The sequence below is a fragment of the Equus asinus genome, chromosome 22, assembly GCF_041296235.1.
Source record: "Equus asinus isolate D_3611 breed Donkey chromosome 22, EquAss-T2T_v2, whole genome shotgun sequence".
In the NCBI taxonomy this organism is placed as follows: Eukaryota; Metazoa; Chordata; class Mammalia; order Perissodactyla; family Equidae; genus Equus; species Equus asinus.
This window is the reverse complement of record NC_091811.1, coordinates 21,781,078-21,799,809: the sequence shown is the minus strand read 5'-3', so window position 1 is coordinate 21,799,809 and position 18,732 is coordinate 21,781,078.

Here is an 18,732-nt window from a genome sequence, read left to right as displayed (position 1 = left end):
TAGTACTGGAGGTGTTGGCCAGAGCAATTCAGCAGGAAAAAGAAATAAAAGGAATCCAAATAGGTAACAAAGAAGTAAAACTCTTGCTGTTTGCAGACGACATGATCTTATATATAGAAAACCCCAAAGAATCCATAGAAAAGCTATTAGAAATAATCAACAACTACAGCAAAGTAGCAGGGTATAAAATCAACATACATAAATCAGTAGCATTTCTATACAGTAACAATGAGCTAACAGAAAAAGAACTCAAGAACTCAATCCCATTCACAATCGCAACGAAAAGAATAAAATATCTTGGGATAAACTTAACCAAGGAAGTGAAGGATCTATACAATGAAAACTACAAGACTTTCTTGAAAGAAATTGACGACGACATAAAGAGATGGAAAGACATTCCATGCACATGGATTGGAAGAATAAACATAGTTAAAATGTCCATACTACCTAAAGCAATCTACAGATTCAATGCTATCCCAATCAGAATCCCAAGAACATTCTTCACAGAAATTGAACAAACAATCCTAAAATTCATATGGGGCAACAAAAGACCACGAATTGCTAAAGCAACCCTGAGCAAGAAAAAAAAAGCTGGAGGAATCACAATCCCCGATTTCAAAACATACTACAAAGCTACAGTGATCAAAACAGCATGGTACTGGTACAAAAACAGGTCCACAGATCAATGGAACAGAATTGAAAGCCCAGACATAAAACCACACATCTATGGACAGCTAATCTTCAACAAAGGAGCAGAGGGCCTACAATGCAGAAAAGAAAGTCTCTTTAACAAATGGTGCTGGGAAAACTGGACAGCCACATGTAAAAGATTGAAAATTGACCATTCTTTTTCACCACACACCAAAATAAACTCAAAATGGATCAAAGACCTAAAGATTAGGCTGAAACAATAAGTCTTCTGGAAGAGAATATAGGCAGTACACTCTTTGATGTCAGTTTCAAAAGAATCTTTTCAGACACTATAAATCCTCAGTTAAGGGAAACAATAGAAAGAATAAACAAATGGGACTTCATCAGACTAAAGAGCTTCTTCAAGGCAAGGGAAAACAGGTTGAAACAAAAAAACAGCTCACTAATTGGGAAAAAATATTTACAAGCCACTTATCCGACAAAGAGTTAATCTCCATAATATACAAAGAACTCACACTGCTTAACAACAAAAAAACAAACAACCTGATGAAAAAATGGGCAGAGGACATGAACAGACATTTCTCAAAAGAAGATATGAATATGGCCAATAGACACATGAAAAGATGTTCATCATCGCTAATCATCAGGGAAATGCAAATCAAAACTACACTAAGATATCACCTTACACCCATTAGATTGGCAAAAACATCCAAAACCAAGAGCGACAAATGTTGGTGAGGTTGTGGAGAAAAAGGAACCCTCATACACTGTTGGTGGGAATGCAAACTGGTACAGCCACTATGGAAAACAGTATGGAGATTTCTCAAAAAGTTAAAAATAGAAATACCCTATGACCCAGCCATCCCATTACAGGGTATCTATCCTAAGAACCTGAAATCAGAAATCTCAAGAGTCCGTTGCACCCCTATGTTCATCGCAGCATTATTTACAATAGCCAAGACGTGGAACCAGCCTACATGCCCAGAAACTGATGATTGGATAAAGAAGATGTGGTATATATACACAATGGAATACTACTCAGCCATAAAAAAGACAAAATTGGCCCATTCACAGCAACGTGGATGGACCTCGAGGGTATTATGTTAAGCGAAATAAGCCAGTCAGAGAAAGACGAACTCTATATGACTCCACTCATAGGTGGAAGTTAGTATATTGATAAGGAGATCTGATCGGTGGTTACCAGGGAAAAGGGGGGGTGGGGGGAGGGCACAAAGAGGGAAGTGGTGCACCCACAACATGACTAACAAAAATGTACAACTGAAATCTCACAAGGTTGTAATCTATCATAACATTAATAAAAAAAAAATCGTGGCTAGTACAACACAGGAACTGAGCTTTTAATTTTATTTAATTGAAAATTAATTAATTAGTATCCGAACTGTTGTGTGCTGTCCACATAAAATATACACATTTCAAAGATTTAGAATGAACAAAACATGTAAAACATCACTTTGATAATTTCATATTAATTACACATTGATATTTTGGATATAATGGGGTAAATAAAATATTATTAAAATTAAAAAAATATGACATTAGCATCTAGTAAGTGTTCTGTCATACATTATACATGTCTCCTCCTTAATTATGTCCATTGTTTCTTTGTGGCTCTTGCTAAGCCAACATGCATAAATTTAGCTTTTGCTCCCCAAATGCTCTGAATTGGATAAAAACCATATACTAACAAAGTGTATTAATAAAGTGAAATGTCATTCTCTATCTAAGGTTTATGTTTTCCTGTTCTATTTCACCACCTGTTCCAAAACATAAATATCAGTTTTATCCAAAATTCTGTACCAGATATTCTGGAAGAAAATTCAAGAATGTCATAAAATTATTATAATAGTAAAATGCACAAATACATATAAATAATAAAATGCCAACAATGAAGAGGTACTTCAAATTTTAATAAGCACTAGATATATTGAGTTTCACAGAGGCAAAACAATTATAGATCTCTTTCACATTAAAGAATAAAGACATTTAAATCCAAAGAAATTTGATTTTCTGTTTCTGGTGAGGCTATGTAAGCTCCTACTGGAACCTACCGCTGATAAAAATTATAAAATCTGGATAAAGCAAATAACACACACACAGACATACACAGACACACACCATCCTAGAGATGAAAGGGGGAAAACAAAGAATTTTGGAAAAATAGTTCAAACACGGAAGGAGAAAATGGCACAAAAACAGTTACCTGTTTTCACCATTTTTAGCCTGAAGGAAGACCAAATTCAACTCCATTTATGTGACTAAAACTTCAAGAAAAACCTTTCAGTCTTTCCTTTGTCAAAAAAAAAAAATGGAGGATAGCATACAAGAAAACCACAGCCACTGGAAAATGATGATGGAATCCCAGAAAGGAGTGAGCCGGAGAGTGGGAATAACAAATTCAGTGTATAAACTCTGCCCCAAATTCTGGCTGACAACAAAGCAATGCTGTGTGAAAAAGACCACACCTAAGGATAAACTAGAGAACTAAAATGAGATTTGACCTGCCAGCCCAGAGACAGGTTTCAGTTCCAGTCCCACTAATCAGTTGCCTTTTAACAAATAATATCAATACTCTTCAGAGAAGTATTTGTACCCTGAATCCTCTTAAGGGGATCAAGATTTAAAGAAACATAACGTATACAAAAAGTAGAAAAATGTGACCCATCTGAAGAGAAATGACACTCCAATAAGACCACCTCCAAGATGAACCAATTTTTAAATTATCAGACACATATTTTTAAAATAAAATTAAAAGAATGCTCAAAGATGTATAAGAAAATATACTCACAATAAATAAAAAGATACAAAGTCCCAGCAAATGGTCTAAAACACAACATTTGCAACAGAATATAGAATATAGAAAATGTAAAATTCACTTTACTGGTTTCATGGCACAGTGGATGAAAACTAGTCAATTAATATAGATTACTAGAAATAACCTTATCTGAAGTCGAGAGAAAAATAAATTTTATAAAGGAGATCGATGAAATAATACTAAATTTAAAACACATGTGTAATTAGAATCAAACAAGCAGAAGCAAGAAACATTTGGCAGAAGAATATTTGACCAAATAATGGCTGCAATGATTCCAAATTTGTTGAAAAACGCAAACTTAGATTCAGAGAGCCAAACAAGGTCAATAAGAACTATGTAATGGGAGTGACATCACCATCTCGGTGAAGTGAACTTCCCCAAGACTCTCTCATCTCCAACATACAACAAAAAGAGGAATCCATACTCCAAGAGAGGCCATCCTGACACAACACAAAAACGTCAGAGAGACACACAGCCGCACGATGGAAGGTGGAGAGGACAGAGCTCCACTCAGAGGAGCTGGAATGGGGTAAGAGAGAACTTCACTCCCACCTCTAAATACTGATCTGTGACCATGGGAGGCTCCAGGAGGGAAGGAACATGGGAGAGGATACTCAGTCACAGGAACATCATGGAATCCCTAGGGCCCTTGCAGCAATGAGGGAAGCCCTGTAATAGGGCAAAAGGTTTTACAGGTGGTCACCTCATTAAGCCAAGACCCCGGGAGAACAGATAGTGAGAGTACGGCAAGAAAGCCCTGAAAGCATGCAGGAGAAAGTGTTCCTCACCCCACCCACCCCTCACACACTCCACTGCCTGGGATCTTAGCCAAAGGCAGAATGTTCAGAATACACAGCTCCTGACTTCAACCCTGTGGCGATAGGCAGTAAATGCAACCAAATAATATCAGAATGCCTAAGATCTGCTGCACCTCCTCTAGCAATATCAGACACTACATCAAATTTCCAGACCCAACAGAAAATGACAAGTACCCAAAATTCAGTCCTGAGGACACAGCAACATGTAATCTAAATGACAAGGAATTCGAAAGCGCTATCATCAAAAAACTCAATGAGGGAAAAGAGAATGTAGAGAAACAATTCTACAAGTTCAGGAACCATAGCACAAAACAGATTAAGACTATAAAATAGAATCAATCAGAAATATTAGAGATGAACGAGACAATGGATGAGATCAAACAAAATACAGATTCCCATAACACTCAAGTGGACATCATAGAGCAGAGTACCAGCATAATTGAAGACAGACATGTTGAAATGCTACAGACAGAGGAGGAGAGAGAACTAACACTATAAAGAAATGGAGAAAGTCTCCAAGAAATATCTGACTCAATTAGGAAATGCAAGATAAGAATTATAGGTATTGCATAAGGAGAAGAGGAGACTGGAGCAGAAAGCGTGTTCAAAGAAATAATAGTAGAGGACTTCAAAAACCCAGGGAAAGAAAGGGACATCTGTGTGGAGGAGTCTTCCAGATCTCCCAAATTTGTCAGTGTAAAAAGACCTACAGCAAGGCGTATAATAGTAAAACTGGAATACTGAACGACAGAGAAAGAATACTAAGGCCACCAAGGCAGAAGAAAATAACCTATAATGGAACTCCTATTAGGCTTTCAGCTGATTTCTCTGCAGAAACCTTGCAAGCTAGGAGAGAATGGCACAACATATTCAAATCTTTAGAAGACAAAAATCAAGAGCCAAGAATACTCTATCCAGCAAAAATATCCTTCAGATATGAAGGAGAAATTAAATCTTTCCCAGACAAACAAAAGCTAAGGGACTTCATATCCGCGAGACCCCCCCTACAAGAAATCCTCAAGAAGGCCCTCATACCTGAAAAGAAAGCTGGAGAAAGGGGTCACAAAACACAGATTAAGGAGATAAATAGGTAGACATAATCAGAATAGGATAGCAAATACTCAAGTATAGCATTAAGCTAAAGGGAAGGAAAACACCAAAAACAAAGCTACTCCTGTCGTTTTAACCACAAACTCACAACACAAGATGGAATAAGATATGAGAAAAACAACTTAGGAGGGGAGGCAGGAAGGCACTGAATCAGTTTAGACTAAGGAAATAAGAGGCCATCATAAAATGGACTTTTTTACACACGAGCTGCTGACTGCAAACCTCAGGATAATCACTAAAGAGAAAATCAGAACAGAGACACAAATAATAAACAAGGAGAAAACAAACAAACACATCATGAAAAACTATGTAACCCAATGGGTAGGACAAAACACACAGAAAAAGAAACAATGGAAATGAAGGAAAACCAGATAATGAGTGATAAAATCACAACATTAAGCCCTCATACATCAATAATCACCCTAAACGCAAATAGATTGAATTCGCCAATAAAAAGACACAGAGTGGTGAGATGGATTATAGAACAAGACACAACAATATGCTGCCTTGAGGAAACACATCTCAGCTCCAATGACAAACACAGGCTCAGAGTGAAGGGATGGAAGGCAATACTCCCAGCTAATGGAAAACGAAAGCAGGTGTTGCAATAAACTAAAGCAGGTGTTGCAATACTTATAACAGACAAACTAGACTTTGAGATAAGACAGGTGAAGAGCGACACAGAGGGGCAGTATATAATCAGCAAATGGACAGTCTATCAAGAAGAAATAAGACATAAATATTTGTGCCCCCAATATAGACACATCAAAGTTCATGAAACAACTGTTAACAAACCTAAAAGCAGATATTAATAATAACACAATAATACTAAAGGATGTCAACACTCCACTCACAGCAATGGCTAGATCATCCAGACAGAAAATCAAGAAGGAAACAGTGGAATTAACTGAAAAGCTAAACCAGTTGGACTTAAAGAGACATATATAGAGCACTCCATCCAAAAACAGCAGAATACACATTCTTCTCAAGCGCACACAGAACATTCTCAAGGATGGACTATATGTTGGGAAACAAGGCAAGCCTCAAAAAATTTAAGAAAATTGAAATAATGACAAGTATAATTTCTGATCTTAATGCTATAAAGCTAGAAATTAATTACAAGAAAAAAGCCGAGAAAGGAACAAAGATGTTCAGACTAAACAAGATGTTGTTGAACAAACAATGGATCATTGAAGAAATTAAAGGAGAAATCAAAAAATAACTAGAGACAAATGAAAATGATAACATTCCATACCAAGTCATATGGAATGCAGCAAAGTGGTATAAGGAGGGAAATTCATCACAATACAGCCACATCTTAAAAAAAAGAAAAATCCCAAATAAGGGATCTCAAATTACACCTAACTAAATTAGAAAAAGAAGAACAAACAAAGCCCAAAGACAGCAGAAGGAGGGAAATAATAAAAATCAGAGCAGAAATAAATGCTATTGAGAACAAAGGCAGTAGAAAGGATCAATGAAACAAAGAGCTAGTTCTTTGTGAAGATAAATAAAATTGACAAACCCCTAGCAAGACTGACAAAGAAAAAAAGAGAGAAAGCTCAGATAAACAAAATTAGGAATGAAAGAAGAGCAATGCCAACAGACACCACAGGAATACAATGGATTATAAGAGAATACTAACAAAAAATATGTGCCAACAAAATTGATAATCTAGAGCAAATGGATAAATTCTTAGACTCTTACAACCTCCCAAAGCTGAACCAAAAAGAAACAGAATCTGAATAGACCAATCACAAGGGAAGAGATTGAAACAGCCATCCAAAGCATCCCAAAGAATAAAACCGCAGGACCAAATAGCTTTCCTGGGGAATACTACCAAACTTTCAGAGAGTATCTAATACCTATCCTTCTCAAGCTATTCAGGAAAACTAGGGAAGATGGCACTTCCTAACACATTCTACGAGGCCAACATCACTCTGATACCAAAGCCTGACAAGGACAACACAAAAAAAGAAAACTACAGGCCAATATTGCTGATGAACATACATGCAAAAATTATCAACAAAATATTGACAACCCAAATTCAGCAATATATCAAGAGAATCATACATCATGATCAAGTAGGATTTATATCCGGGACACAGGGACAGTTCAACGTCCACAAATCAATCAATGTGATACACCACGTCAACAAATTGAGGAATAAAAACCACATGATCACCTCAATAGACACAGAGAATGCATTTGACAAGATCAAATAGCCATTTATGACAAAAACCTCTTAACAAAATGGGGATAAAAGGAAATTACCTCAACATAATAAAGGCCATATATGACAAACCCACAGCCAACATTGTACTCAGTGGGCAAAACTGAACACAATACCCCTGAGAACAGGAAGAAGACAAGGACGCCCACTATCACCACTCTTATTCACCATAGTACTGGAGGTTTTGGCCAGAAAATTGGGCTAGAGAAAGGAATAAAAGGAATCCAAATAGGGAGTGAGGAAGTGAAATTCTTACTGTTTTCAGACAACATCATCTTATATGTAGAAAACTCCAAATAATCCAATGGAAAACTAATAGAAATAACAACTACAGGAAGATTTCAGGGTACTAAATCAACTTGTAAAAATCAGTTGCTTTTCTACACTCTAATAAGGAATTTACAGAAAGAGAACTCAAGTATACAATTTTATTTACAAGTGCAACTAAAAGAATAAAGTACTTAGGAATAAATTGAAACAAAGAGATGAAAGACTTACACAATACAACTATAATACATCACTGAAAGAAATTGATAACGACCTAAAGAGATAGAAAGGGATTCCATACATGTGGATCGGAAGAAGAAACATACTTAAAATGTCCATACTACCCAAAACAATCTACAGATTCAATGCAATCTCTATCAGAATCCCAATGATATTCTTCATGGAAATAGAACCAAGAATACTAAAATTCACATGGGGAAATCAAGGAATTTCCCATGAATTGCTAAGGCAATCCTGAGAAAAAAGAGCAAAGCTGGAGGCATCACAATCTATGAGTTCAAAATGTACTACCAAGCCATAGTAATCAACACGGCATGGAAGTGGTACACAAACAGGCAGATAGATCAATAGAACAGAACTGAAAGCCCAGAAATAAAACCACACATTTACAGACAGCTAATCTTCAACAAATCTGCAAGGACATACAATGGAGAAAAGATAGTCTCTTCAATAAATGGTGTTGGGAAAACTGGACAGCCACATGCAAAAGAGTGAAAGTAGACCACTATCTCATGCCATACACAAAAATAAACTCAAAATGGATCAAAGACTTGAAGATACATTCTGAAACCATAAAATTCCTGGAAGATAATGTAAGTAGCACACTCTTTGATATCGAACTAAAAAGCATCTTTTCGAATACCATATCTTCCCAGACAAGGAAAACAAAAGAAAATATAAACAAGGGGCCGTTCATCACACTAAAGAGCTTCTGGAAGGCAAAAGAAACCAGAATCAAAACAAAGAAATAACCCGTTAATTGGGAGAAAATATTTGCAAATCATGTATCTGAAAAGGGGTTAATCTCCATAATATATAAGGAACTCATACACTGAACAATAAAAAACAACAGCCTGATCAAAAAATGGACAGAGGATATGAACAGACATTTTTGCAAAGAAGATATACAGATGGCCAATAAACACATGAAAGGATGTTCAACATCACCAAACATCAGGGAAATACAAATCAAAACCACACTAAGAGGGGCTGGCCCTGTGGCCCAGTGGTTAAGTTCACACACTCCACTTTGGCTGCCCAGGATTTGGCTGGTTTGGATCCTGGGTGAGGACATGGCACAGCTCATCAGGCCACACTGAGGTGGCATCCCATGTGCCACAACCAGAAGGACTCACAACTGAAATATACAACTATGTACTGTGGGGATTTGGGGAAAGAGAGAAAAAAAAAGAAGATTGGCAAGAGTTGTTAGCTCAGGTGCAAATCTTTTAAAGAAAACCACACTAAGATACCACCTTACACCTGTTGAAATGTCTATAATCACTAAGACCAAAAAGACCAAATGTTAGAGAGACTGTGGAGAAAAGGGAAGCCTCATACTCTGCTGGCAGGAATGCAAACTGGTGCAGCCACTATGGAAAACAGTATGGAGATTTTTCAAAAATCTAAAAATAGAACCATCATAAACCCAACTATCCCACTACTGGGTATCTACCCAAATAATTTGAAATCAACAATCCAAATTGTAACATATGCACCCCTATGTTCATTGCAGCACTGTTCACAATAGCCAGGACATGGAAACAATCCAAGTGCCCATCCACTGGTGATTGGATGATGAAGTTGTGGTATGTATACAATGGAATACTACTCAGCCATTAAAAAGACAAATCTATCCCATTTACGACAACATGGAATGACCTGAAGGTAATTATGCTAAGTGAAAAAAGCCAGACTTAGAAAGACAAACACCAGAAGATTTTACTCATATGTGGAATATGAACAAACCCACGGACAAAGAAAACAATTCAGTAGTTACCAGGGGAAGATGGGTGGGGGTTAGCCACAGGGGTGATGGGGAACACTTATGTGATAACAGTCAAAAAATACTGTACAACTTAAATCTCACATCGATGTAAACTATGATGAACTCAATAAGAAAATAACTAAATCATGAAGGCATACCTAATAACTAAACTTATGAAATAGAGAAAGGTAAAATCTTGAAAGCAACCAGAGAATAACATGTAATGTAACATGCAATAGGTATGACACCTATATCATAAGGGATTGAAGAGTCAATAGAGCTGCATGATACAAAATTTCTTAAGTTCTATGAAATTAACTCGGTTTACACAGACTGTCAAAAGTTAAGAATATATTCTGTAATCTTTAGAAGAACCATGAAAATTATAATGTAAACAGGAATAGCCTGGAAGCCAATATATTAATAGAAATGGAATTCTAAAAAGTATTCAAGCTATCCCAAAGAAGGCAGGAACACAGGGCACAAAGATGAAACCAATTATAAAGCCAAAAGTATTTACTTTTGGAACTAACACTTATGTGATGTAAAAGACCAAGAGTAATTAAGGAAAAAATTCATCTATGCCAGATTCTTATTCTATTTATTCTTCACCATAAAGATTGTGTTGCCTGGATTAAGTTTTATTATTCCTTCGGCAAATTCAATTTAGGTTGCCTCATCTGAAGTGGATGTAGTGTTTTCCGGACCACAAAAACATGGATTTAAAAAAATGTCATGTTACCTATTTTTAAATCTCCATATATGTATTAGCGCATAAAGAATTATTAAAACTTTATTCTCTGAGTCGGCATCGTGGCTGAGTGGTTAAACTTCTACCCACTCCAGTTTGGTGGCCTGGGTTCGTGGGTTCAGATCCAGGGTGTGGACAGCTCCACTCATCAGCCATGCTGTGGAGGCATCCCACACACAAAGTAGAGGAAGATGGGCACAGATGTTAGGTCAGGGCTCATCTTCCTTGAACAACAACAAAAAAAAGGAAGATTGGCAACAGGTATGTTGCATCAGGGTGAATCTTCTGCACCAAAACAATAAAAACCATAATAACAAAAGACAAACATCAGTCTGTCATCCATATCATCACCATCTTCATAATAAAACAAAATTCCCCACCCTTACAGTTTATCATGGGAAAAATCATTTTCTTGAAGCCTTGCGATCACTGTGGCAAATATAACGGCAGACTTCATATCTGAACGAAGGAAAATATCTTGACTTGATGTTTTCTGAGTGACTGCTTTTTTTAAATGCTGATAGTTCCACTTTACTTGATATATGAGCTCATACATGTTGGGAGAATTCTTCTTGGTACAGTTAAATACAACAATATGCTTATATATCAGAAACAAGCTTCTAATATTACTTTCTCTTCGATATGTTGTTTGTATTGCAAAGTTAGAAATGTAAAAGGTTTATAACTCAACTTACCAGGTGTCACTTGAAGTACGTTACCTGTACATTCAAAATCCATGAATTTTCTTTCTCCCTTTCATCTCTATGTGTCTGGAACTCTGATAGTATATTGAGCGTGGGTCATTTCTAGTGACATAGCTTCTACATTGTCTCTGAATTGGCAATTTCAATCTTATCTGACACTCGCTGTTATGATTACCTTTGGATTTGGAAATATTTAGGTCTAAGAAATCCACATCCTAAGGAGGATTTTCATACCTCTTTCACTATTGTTGTAACTGGAGAAGTCATCTCACCATATTCCTAAACTGAGACCAATACCAACGATTAAAACAAGACTAGAGACATGATTAGGCATTACAACTCCTCCATGTCTTCCTGATATTGTCTTTTCACAGTTTTTGAATTGTCTAGTCCTAGCTAGCATTTATTTCTGAGATAAATTTATATAAATACGTTTAAATATAATTATTTATTAATATTATTATCCTTTATATATATTTATTTCTGAGATATTCATATGCATATTTTTTCACTGTTGTTATATACTTCTAGTGTTTTATTTATTCCACTTGCCCAGTCAATTTAATCAGGCTGGCTGAATTTGTAACCATTAAGTTCAACTTAATGGCTGTGGTGTATTGATGTGCCTGGTGAGAGGATTATATATCTTCTCTCTGTGGAGCTCAAGTTGGACACTTCTGAGCTGAAATACTAAGAGGAAGTTCATGGTTTTCTGTAGCTTTTTTCTCTCTGACTCGAAGACCAGCAATGTTCCTTACAGAGGCTGCTCCATAAAACTTGATCCAGGAGTGAGGGTGATGTGGGTGAGGGGTCCTATGGCATAAGTAAGAAATAAAGCACTCATGCTGCAGATGTAAATATTTGTTGATGGAAGCCTCCAGTATTTTCAGACTGTTACTGCAGGAAAATCTCACCTGTCTTGACTGATATAATAGTTTTGAATTCTCTATTTGCTTCTTATTTCCTTTGATTCCTGGCAAGACAACTGTGTTTACCTAATTGGCTTTCTCAATAACTTTCCATGCAGTGTTTTTACTTTACTATGGTATCCTCAATTTATATTTATTTATGTATAGATATACACATGTACCTTTTCACACAGAGCTTCCATATGCTTTTTAGAGACGAAGGCATAGCTCTGCTAAGAGAACATTATAACATAGGCACTTTTTGTCTATTTGAATATAACTATAAAAAATAAATTAGCAAATATTCTTTTCATTTAAAAATATTATTCCTTTATGGGATCAAGATGATCAGATTTAGGGGCCGGACCCATGGCTGAGTGGTTAAATTTGCGTGTGCTCCACTACGGCAGCCTTGGGTTTCACCAGTTTGGCTTCTTGGCATGGGCAGACACTGCTCATCAAGAGACGCTATGGTGGCGTCCCACAAACCACAAGTGGAAGGACCCATAACTAAAACTATACAACTATGTAGTGGATGGCTTTGGGGAGAAAGAAAAATAAAATGATTGGCAGCAGATGTTAGCTCAGGTGCCAATCTTTACAAAAAAAAAAAAAGATGAACAGATTTAGCCTTTATGGCTATATTACTTCCAGTGGTAAATTCACTGAAATCATAGGAAAAAGTATTTATAAAATAATCAACTCTTAAAATAAATACAAAATATAAAATAAATGCAAAAGAAATTTTTCAAAATTACTTAACATGATAAAACAAATGCAATGGGATTCAAAAAGTTTAAGTTAAATTTAAAAGTAAACCAAATTAAATTATAAATTAAATCATTCAATGGCAAATATAGCAAATAAAACAGAATAAGAGATGCAGGGTCAGCTTAAAGGTAGCAGATAATAATAGTAGTTTGATTTTTAAGACCATTCTCAGAGCAAGAAATTAAAGATCTTCCTTAAATTTTTAAATTTTATTTAAAGGTGATCAATGCTACATGGCTTTACTTTGAATCTTGAGAAATAAAAAGCATTAGAATTTTCCCTGTTATTATGCCTCTGAGAGAAATGCACTGTAGAGTTTGATTTTTGACATAGGGGACACCAGATTTTATGCTAAGTGTAGTTAAGAGAGTAGCTTACCACCAATTACGACCACCTGCAGGAGGTATGGAAATCCCAGAAGTCAGAATGTAAGATATCCACATACCCTATCCAGTGGCAAGGCTCTTCCCACAATTTCAATATTGCCAGAAATAAGTTTCTTTGCATATTATCTGAATTAGTTAACAAATTAATAAAAATACTATTTCATGATAGAAAAACATTGCTCAAATTTAAAGCCCCAGTTATCAATATGAACAGACAATTAAAAATCACCAAACTTTTGAGGAGAAAATCACCAACCAAAAGAACAACAGATAAGTCTAAACAGGAAATTAATTGATCCAAGACAAGGTTTTTGAACAGAAGTAATGAGACTTCCTGAAACGATCTTGGGAAAATACGGCTTTTGTGTATATAGTTAAATGTCTCTTCATCTCAACAGCTACGACTTTGGAATAAAACAGCAAGCAGAACAAGCAGGATGTAATGATTGAAGAGTTTGAATCTGAACTCCTCTACTCTTCAGAGATACTCAGCATAAATAACAAGTAGAGAAATAAGAAATAAAAATATAAGCAAGGTTTGAGGGATGAGGAATCTCCTTAAAACCATCAGGAAGATTGATATTTCGTGATGACTGAGGGCAAAATATAAACATGTAGCTATACATAGAAAATAAAATTAAGGTATATAGAAAAAATGTAAATAGAAAATTTCTAGAGACATTCTCAAAGCAGGCTGTGTAGAATTTGAAAGCCACAATTCAAAATTTCAAGTCATCCAAAAAAAAACATATCAAATGATATAATTCTGGAATATAAAGTATAGATATTAAATGAATAAAATATAAGAGACAGAAAGGAACACATTGAAAAAGAAGTTAGTGCCTCAGATTTGTGTGATGGGAGGAAGCCAGAAAAATTTGGAAAAGTCACAAATAGGCATTCTAGAAATTAAAACAAAATTATTTGGATGAAATGTCAGTGGATTGATTGAAGAACAAGATTAGAAACATTTAGGGAGAAAGTAAGTGAATCGAAAGAACAATTGAAGAAAAGAGAAACTGTAGAAACGAGAAAAGATACTAAGACATGAAGGATAAATTTCCCGGGATGGAAAGACGGGGAAATGAGGACAAGTAATATTAGAAGAGACCAGAACTGATTATACTCAGGATTGATAACACGTATGATACTCAGATACAAGAAGTACAATTCACTACCATCAGAAAACATACATCTAATAAACATCTGGCTTCATCATGGTAAAACTATTTTGAATTCTTCTCCTATTTTTTTTAAGCCGATCACATTGGATGTTTGCCCCAATAATACTCAAACTATTCCCTACTTTGTGAATCCATTAATAAATTCTCATCTTACTCAAGTTAGCAGCAACATTAAACACATTAGTTCACTCATGCCTCACGGAAAACTTTTCTCCACTTGGCACCCAAGGCAATACATGTTCTTGGTTTTTATTCTTATCTTCCTGCTACTCCTTTCAGTCTTGTTGGCTGATTTCACCTTTCCCTCTTAATCTCTGAGTGCCACAAGGCTCACTCCTTGGACTTCCTCTTTTTTACATCTAATTTCCTTGGTGACACTATCAGCCCCTTAGTTTCAAGCACCATGTATATGCTGAAGATCCAAATTTTATACTTTCCAGACCAAATCTCAAAATTTAACTCAGGACTTAGATATCTGAGTTCCTATGCAACAGCTGCAGCTGTATGTTTAATAGATAAATCATGCTTCACATGTCCAATCAGAAAACAAACTTCTGACCACTCTGCCCCACATCTACCTCATGTATAATCTTTCCCAACTCATTTAATGGAAACAAAATGCTTCCCGTTGGTCAAAGCAAAAGTCATGCTTCATCCTTGACTTCTGTCCTTCTTTCTCAGACCACATTCTACACAAGAGAGTCCTGTTAACACTAACTTCAAAATAGGCCAGAATCCAGTCACTTCTCACCACTTCCACTCTTTACACTGGCCCAAGCCACCATCATCTCTTGCTTGAATTCTTTTAACGGTTTCCCTGTTTTCGACCTTATTCTATATTTCGTTTCACCAGCCAAAGTGACACTATTAAAATATAATCACATCATGTTATTCATCTGTTCAAACCTAGCTAAAGCCTTACAAAAACCTGGTTGATCTGAGCCCTGTTACCTCTTGCATCTTGTCCTCTAGCACTGTATTTTCAACCTTTTTTTTCATTATCATCCTCAACCCACTAAAGAGCCATTCTGGACATATTTTCTTAGCCTGTCCCCATGAAAATTCAAAACCAAAAATATGCTACACCTCTCTTTATGTACTTTAGGTATATCTGTGCTTTATATATAAAATGAATAAGAATTTTTTTCCCCATTTTTGTCCCCTTTTTAGTGATATCAGCTCATCGAGAGTGCATGCTCTAACCCTGTTTAATTTCCTTAGGCATGATAGATAAACATTCCCTTTTTTCTTGACATAAAGTGAAGAATGATAAAAAATAATTCCATTTTATGCAAACTAGATCATTTAAATTTAATAAATTATTTCTTTTGATGTTCATATGTCATTTAACTTGTGTTTTAAAAGTCTACTTTTTATGTTATCCCCATTTTTTAGGTACTGAAACTTTCAAAAATTACCTTTGTTTTCCCCCTACACAGTTAGACTTGGGCTTTTGTCATTTACAACAAAAATTTCTATTAAAGTATAGACAATTAGTTATAAATGGAGGATGAATCAATGAATAATATTATGAATAGTAATTTCATAAATTAATCTCTGGCATGGTGACATAGTTCAATATTGTTTAATGTTTTTTCTTTCCTAGAGACATTTATTTTTATTAGGAGACATCCAAATAATTTACTTATTAGTAATAAGATTGAATGCAGGAATTTTAAGAACAAAGGCGGAGAAATTGAGAAAAAATATTGGGACTTGATGATCGTTGTGACAGTTACCACAAAGTTGAAAATGGAGTCATTCTTCAGAATAATTAGTGACAAATTTCATTAAATGTCTATTGTTAATGATATTATGATTTTAGAATTTTTTCCACTATAATAGAAATGATATATGAAAGTATACGGAAAAGAAGTATGAAATCTCAAAATTTAGCAACCTTTTCTAAAAGTAGAACTTACACATCTAAGAGACTCTCAACAAGACCTAAGTTTTTAGTGTTGGTGATTGAGAGGAAGCAATTACCAGCATGGAGTGGTCAAGTATCTCTCGGCTGATATCTTTCAGAATATGAAAACAATTTCTCAGAGGCACTTGCCAATGTATAAGCTAAATGACACACAACAAGCTCAATCCGGTATTCTGATGGTGTGTGAGGTGATAAACTGTCTTCAAAATAGCCCACGTGTAAGAATTTCCTGTTCAAACTTGAAGTGACACACTGATGAGAAATCTACTTTTTCTGCTATTTCTTCTCTCTGAGCCTTCACAGAGCCGTCCGTGAAGTCCACAGATATCGTTTGTTACAAGAGTAACCCGGCCCCCCACTAGAGGATATACGACTCTCTGGGCAACAGAAGGTATGTGATGCTACTCTCCTGTCTCTCTACTAGCTCAACTCAATTAGTGGGGGATTACCAATGCTAGATATGATGCAACAGTTCATATATAATCAAATCAAAAAGGACATTAGTATCTTTATTTGAATAAATCAGGATAAAAAACAAACATAGAAACATGAAATAAGTTGGAGGATTTCTTAAATATTGAAATTCTTGCCTTTGAGGAATTAGTCAAGTGTGTATACATATGCATATTTGGATTCGTAAATCAATATAATTTAAAGTGAAATCTCATAAGGATCATGACCCTGAACAGTTAATTTTGAATTTTTTAATCAGTATAGATGCTATTTTATACATTATTTTATATTTAGCCCAGCCTTTAAAAATAGGTTCTTAAAATGCATTCATCCAATCATGAAGGTGAAATGTAACTCATCCGTACATTTACTTAGATTAAATAAAGTAGTTTGATTTTTATTAATAATCACAATGAGCTAATTTCCATAGTATGCTAATTTAAACTTAAGTGTAAACAATCAAAAGACTTTAAAATGTTGAACAAAACATTGTAGAAAAATGTATACCACACTGATAAAGAGGCTGCTGTCTAAAGAATTAACTTATACTGTACAACTGATAAGGTTCACAAATAATAGACAGCTGTGTTAAAATAATAATTAAATTAACTAACACATTATTGAGAGCTTATTAATGCCAGATTGAGTATAAAGTGTTTTGCATGCATTATATCATACACATTTGTATTCCCATTTTAGGTTAGTAAATGAAGTTGCTAGACACTAAGTAACTTTTTAAAGGTCACATGTTGTAAGTTTCAAAAACAGAATTAATTCCAGATCTTACTGACTATGGAGCCCCTTGACTGAATTATTAAATTAAATTCTCTGATTTATCACAATTGCTTACACAATTGAAGCTACCCTCACTGATTTGACAGCCATAAGATCCTTCTGGAAGTTTGCACCAACAGTGTGCTTCCATAAATCATCTACACTTTTATTGCTCTTTTATAGTTTCATATCTTAGCCATTAAATCAATTGCCAATTACATGTGTATATTAAAAAAATCTTTTGTTTTATTCTTAATATTTATAAGGTTTTGGACAATTTGGGAGACTAAAATTTATATATTTATACTTTATAAAATATATCTTTAAAATTTTAATAATTTCTCAGAACTCCATGGTCATTCAAAATAAAGTTTAATTGGTAACACCTCATCCCCTTTCAATAAATAAATGTGTCAGTAAATAAAATTAATTTAGTGCAGGAAATTACTGTGTATGCTAATATCATTATTTCCTTAACTTTAGAACACTCAATCTTTAACCATTAGTGGATTTAAAAATTGTCATAAAAGTTGGTGCATCATTTTTCTTCCAATATGGCATTTTAATTTTGACAGTCATTCCAATAGTGTTAAATTGATTCCGTAGAATCTGACTTTAAATTAATAAGGACATTATTATCCATCATCTTCTTTATATCACGCTAACTGATTGCTTTTCATTGCTCCAACCAATACCGTTGTGTGAAATGTAGAATACGGATTAAAAACTACTTAGTCTATCATAAAACACTTACTTAAAGTTTTAAGGCACCTGAAATTAATATAATGTTGGATGTCAGTTATACCTCAATGAAACTGAATAAATAGAGCTCTAAGGAAACTAGACTTTTACATTGTTCAAATGCAAATGAGTACTATTACTCACGTCACACTCCACCCATTTAACTATACTAGCGATCTTGTCATTATATACACCATTGGTTAACTACTT